This window comes from Tyto alba, unplaced genomic scaffold (assembly GCF_018691265.1).
Source record: "Tyto alba isolate M040663 unplaced genomic scaffold, T.alba_DEE_v4.0 Super-Scaffold_27, whole genome shotgun sequence".
In the NCBI taxonomy this organism is placed as follows: Eukaryota; Metazoa; Chordata; class Aves; order Strigiformes; family Tytonidae; genus Tyto; species Tyto alba.
Genome location: NW_024881301.1, coordinates 7,401,895 through 7,407,894, shown reverse-complemented (window position 1 = coordinate 7,407,894; position 6,000 = coordinate 7,401,895).

The window sequence follows — 6,000 nt, the reverse complement described above, 5'->3', positions numbered from 1 at the left end:
AGCAGAGCACAGAGCACAGACCTGGGCCTGCTCAGATTTACTGTGCTGTGGATCACTGACTCCTGGATGTACAGCTGTCTCCTGGTCAGGGTCACTATACTCCCCCTGCTTCCAGTGTCTTCAAGGAGTGTCTCTTTTTCACCAGTGTTTTGCCTCCTTGAACATCCCAGGGTAATAATCCAGTGTATTGGGGGCTTTAAAGTGTGGAAATGAGCAAAACAGTGTTGCTGATGTCAAGGGTTCTTTCTGTTTTAAGCATGTCTTTTATCTATTTTTTCATGGTTTTCCTATTTCAGATAACCTGCTGAAATTAGTGATGCAGAAAGCATGAAATACTTCCCATGTTGGGGCTGAATGCACTGGCAAACAGCCTTACACAGAACTCACTTAATTGTTTTGTCAATGATTTTCACGGTATAGTATATTTTACATCCTCTCGTATTCTGGGATGGGGCAATGGGGCAACCTGACTGCAGAATTGGAAGCTGCAAGGCCACAGCACTTCCTGAGGAGAAACTTGTTTAGGGAGGGAGCTTTTGCTGGGTGTAGCGCATCATCAACCGGTTGAATTCATTGCTGCAGGCAACCAAACCCTATGACTAGAAGTATTTCAGCTGGAAGTTTTGAAATAATACCATTCTTCATTGCCAATACTTGAAAAAAAAAAAAAAAAACAAAAAAAAAACCAAAAAAAACCACACTATTGTGGTTGATGTCATCACTAGCAAGTATACAAGCCAAGATACTGATCATTCCTCGTTTTGCAATGTACCATTTGCAGCTGAGAGAAGACAAGCAGCACCTCCCTACACCCCTTTCTGCCTCTGCACAGTTGACCTAGGTTGCTAGTGGCTTATCCAGGGCTGAACTAGGGAAGCACTTTTGGAAAACATTTCAGACTTGGAAAGGGACAAGAATTACTGGACATTTATACTGCTACCCCCCATGAACCTTCACAATTTTATTTATGATACAACAACTATTGCATTGACACTTTGTTTTCTTCCTCTTCAGATGGGAGCGCACTGGTCAAACTTGAGATACACAATTCAGCAAGGGAGTGTACACATGGAAATGATGAAGTAATAAATGATACATGGCAGGTAGCATGTATGTTTTCATGCAGTAAAATGTTTAATGACTGAGTGTTTGTTAACTGACCAACAGTCATTGGACAGAAACTAAAAATTTGTTCCTTAGTAGCTTGCATGCAGCCCTGGTGCACTTCTTGAGAAAGTTGCTCCTCACCTCTGTCTGGAAAGCAGTGCAGCAAGCACAGAGTCTTGTCGTATTTTCACACTGATTTTACTTATTAGGCTGGCAAAAGACAGGCACAGGAGAATTAGCTAATGTGCTGATACTCAGATGTGATTCCTGTGGATCTTCTCCCTCCTGGATTACCAATAGCAACTTCCAGTGAGCAATGAAAGCAAATTTTCATGTTCTGAACTGCCTGCAGTAGGAAATTTTACAGATGTGAGATTGTTGCTGATATTTATTTCATACTTTGCAGGAAATAGCCATTTAATATGGTTAATTTTTAGATGGTGTGAGCTAGATTCACTGCTGAGATTAGGAATGCTTTTTGCTGCTCAAAGCAGTGCTGAAGTAAGCTCAGGCAGTTTCTGGAGGTATCCTCTAGCACACAAAAAAATAATCATATAATAGAGAAGAGCTCATTTTAACATGCCGTTTTTATCTGAATGCAAGTATGAGAGGAGAAAATATGAGAAATCACTGATCCTCTTCTGCCAGGAGACTCCTAAAAGCTGCTAGCAGTTGCTACTTTGTAGAAAAGCTTTTGGATTTCTCTAGCTCTACAGAAGACAACTATATCCTGCTATAGCCAGCACACAACTGGGTTGTGGCTAAGAGAGAAAAATGTTCTTAACCAAGGTATAACTCACCTGTACGTACACTTGTCCTTAGTTTTACCAGACATGTAGTATTAGACCAAGATTTAGGCTTGTTTAATGCACTTTTTCGTTCTTGTGATTGCATCATTTTAGTCTGATTTTAGATCCAAAATGATAAATTAGCTGCATGTGGAGAACTTATAACTATGAACCTTATAGCTAATTTTTGTCAGTTTAAACTGCAATCTAGCAAACCACATCATTGTGAAACTGAAATCAGATGAACTGCTTTGTGCTTAAATGTATATATGCTTCTTATTGGATGGCCCAGATTGAGATTTATATTTGATGTAGAGTGGAACTGGAACATTAGAGAAAATTTTGTGTTTTGCTGGTAAGTTACTGCAGCAAAATGCTCTCATTGAGGTATTATTAAAATAAAGCTACAGTACTGGCAGACTCCAGGTAGAAGAAAATCCTGCTGAAAAACAGAATACAAAACTGAGGGCATTAATTGGTAGTACATGACATAACATTGCCTTTATTTGTTCTTAATCTTCCTCTTTTTTTATAAAAGAAAAGTTGCAAACGCACTATGCTGCTTGACCTGTTGTATGCAAAATCAAGCAGGGTAATTGATACTTTATTCCAACGTTTTAGTTCTTATATATTTCTTAGTTCTATATTTTTCACTTATTTGTGATTCAATCTTGATTTATCCTTCTATCTTTACTTACTGTTGCCCTATCAAAGTTAATAGTCAAAATCCCATCAGCTCTAATGAAGTTAAGATTTCATGATGTATGTTTTACATGTGATTCTTAGTCACAAGTCAGAATTCTTCACTCATATCAGTTACGGCATTTTATTCCTAATCAGCATTTACTTTGTGCTGTCAAACTCTATACTGTCTTCCTAACATCGTTTATGTAACATTTTGGTTTATTATGCAAATCTAAAGTTTCTGAGGTTTGTATCATGAAGTTAAAAAAATGACTAGTGGCAATAAAAGAATTTTCAGCAAATTAAGTTCACATGAGCTGAAGTTATGTACACAGGGAGAATGAGCAGTTTTTGCTAGTTCCTTTTTCTTTATGGTAACATAAAAATGTGGCTATTTACCTCCCCCCTCAGGACAGATTTGGTAATAGAATGTAAGTAGTATATCATTAAATCAAAAAGCATTTATGGGTTTTGTTTTGGTTGGGTTTTTTTGTTTGCTTGTTCAGGGGTTTTCTGTGTGGTTTTTTTTATTATTATTTTTTTTCTTTCAAAACTGTTGATAGCTTTTACATGCATTGCATTTAAATAGCATTCTTCTTATTTTTGCTTTATGTGTAAATATTGCTTCCTTAACTATGTGAATATTATTTGTATCTGGATTAAGCTTTTTGTTCTCTAGGATTAGATTCTGGTTCCTGAAAGGCATCAGTAATTACCCAGTGTATTATCTTACTGACAAGCCAGAACAAAGAATTTGAATTCCCCATAGTAATTTGGTCCACTTCCTGACCTTCAGGGTTTTCTTTTGCTTAGTTGATTTGATTTGAGATTTAAATGTTTGTTTGATATCGATAGTTCACAAAGGCAGAACTGATGGACCAAAGGTTAGATTTAGTAACCATTTTAAATATCAAAGTTCATGCACTGCTGTGAAGAGTTTGGGAGACAGCTTACCATAAAGAACAGTGAAGTCCAGTTGTGTACTAAAAGAAGACCCCAAATACTTCACTGAAATCTATTATGCTGTTATTCCTGATTTGAAAGCTATGGATATGTATTTCATATCCTGCTTTAACAGAATGTTTATTTCAGACAGACAAGGAAATTAATACCTGTTAAATACTCCTGTGCACCATATCAATTCAGCTATTCTGTTATTAATTTAGTATATATAAACATGTTGGGAGATTCATTAACCACATTTATTTCCATTTCAATTTAGTAAGACTTATCACAAATAATAACTGACAGTGAAATTGCAGAGTCCTCAGAAATCTGTCAGAGATGTCTACAGTCCATACAGTTTTTGTGATTTATTCTGTCATTTTACCCATTTCAGTTTCTTCCTGCCCAATAGTAGGTTGCTGAAGTCCTTCATATCGATGCTTTTATATGGATTATAGACAACATAAACATATAGACAACAACAGTCATAAAAAATGTCATTAAGGACTTTATTTAATAACAAATTATATGTATATTCATGTTAACTCATTTGTTCAGCTAAATTAAAACTAGCGACTTATAAACCACAAGCACTATATAGAGATTGCTATCAGAAAGTTAAAAAATGTCTTGTAGTGTCATAATTCTTTCTTTAAATTTATAAGGCAATTTAGTATAAGGATGAACAGATGTGGCACCATCTTTTCTAGGTCCTTGTAGATTAAAGCTGTTATGTTTTGGTCAGAAGGCAATTGTTTAAAAAAGCCCTTTCTCTCTCTCTCTCACTCGTGAAATTAAGTGGAATATGTTACTTCACCTGATAAAATATGCATTTTTGTCATCTTCTGAGACTGGGTATATTCTTTTTATTGTTATTTCAAAAATAATTAAACCAGCTCTGTCCATGACACTGAAGACAAAGAAGCCTCACTGATCTTGGAATAAATTACCTTTCAAGTTGTAAAATAATGGAATAACCTTTAGTATTTATAATCTCACAACTGGAAAGGTATATAATTAGCTGTTTTGGCACTCAAACAACATCAGGATAGAGCGCTTTTTTTTTTTTTTTTTTTTTTTTCCCAATTTCTATAGGTTGGCTAAAATAAGAAAAAAGAAAGTATTTTTTTCAAACTTCCATCCCTGTAATCTAAACGTGGAAGATTTTGGGCTCAGATAGCATCAATAGCATTGTTCATTAAGTTCTGATATGCATATAAGAATATGTATATTCTTAAATACTTCCAAATTCCAATTAATTAAAATTTAGGAGCCAAAATAGGAGTATGAAAAGTATTTTCTTGAATCTAAGTCTAAACATGGAACCAAATTTTGCCTTCTACTATCTCTGTCATCTTTTTGTCCTCAAGCCTGGGTCATAGTTAATAGTGGTAATCTAATTTCAAATGGAACTACAAGCCCAGGAAGATGTTCACATAAGCATCCTAGGAATTACTGCTTTCACAGCAATCTACCCCATTTTCCTGCCCCAAGACAAGATTAACTTTGTCCAGGCTCAACCTCTCTTAGACCTGCCAGTGATGACAGCTCAATAAAGTCCTCAGTGGTTAGCCTTTCCTCATAATTATCCAAATCTTCCTTCCTGCAGTGTAAGGTAACATGCTTCATAAGCACATAGCATTTTGCCCATCTTTGCAACAGCTTTTGTGTAAATAAGGATGATTATCACATCACCACCTCTCTTCACTCAGGATGACTGACTTAATTGTTGATGAATTCTCTGTAGTGTATAATTTGAATCTCAACCCTCAAAATTAAATCTTTGTACTTCACTTTTCTACGTCTGAGAGAAAAATGTAGTCTCTGCAGCAATCTGTAGCATATTAAAGATGCCTACCATTCTCAGACTTCTCTTTAAACTAACAAACTCCTCTACAGTCTTTTCAGAATTCAGGCTTTCTAGATTTGTAACTGACTTCATTGCTTTAATCCAGACTTTAGTTAGTGCACATCCTTCTTGAAGTGCAGTCCTAAAATTGTACACAGAATTCCAGCCGGGGCTTTAGCGGTTCCATACAAAGCAGCATTACCTCATGTGTCTTACATTACCTTACGTGTTTGGACATCCCAACACGTTGGTCCTCCTTTAAAGCGCTGTTGGCAGATGGTTAGCTTGGGATTCACTGGAACTCCCAAGTAATTTCTGTGGAACTGCAGTGTAACCAGTGGTTCTCCATCCTGAATATATGCAGTTAATAATACAGTGCGGGGTTTGTCTCTGTTCAGTTGCATTCTGTTGGGGTTTTTTTGTTGCTTTTTTGGTTTTTTTAGAACGTGTGTCCTGTTTGTCACAATCATTCTGAACTCTAATCCTGTTCTCCAGAGCAGCTGCAGATTCTTCCAGCTTTTGACAAAGGGGAAAACAAAGCTTACACTGGATTCTTCACAACTATGTCAGTATAGAAACACATTGGAAGAAAATATCCTAACTAAAAACTCCCCAAAAGGTGACACC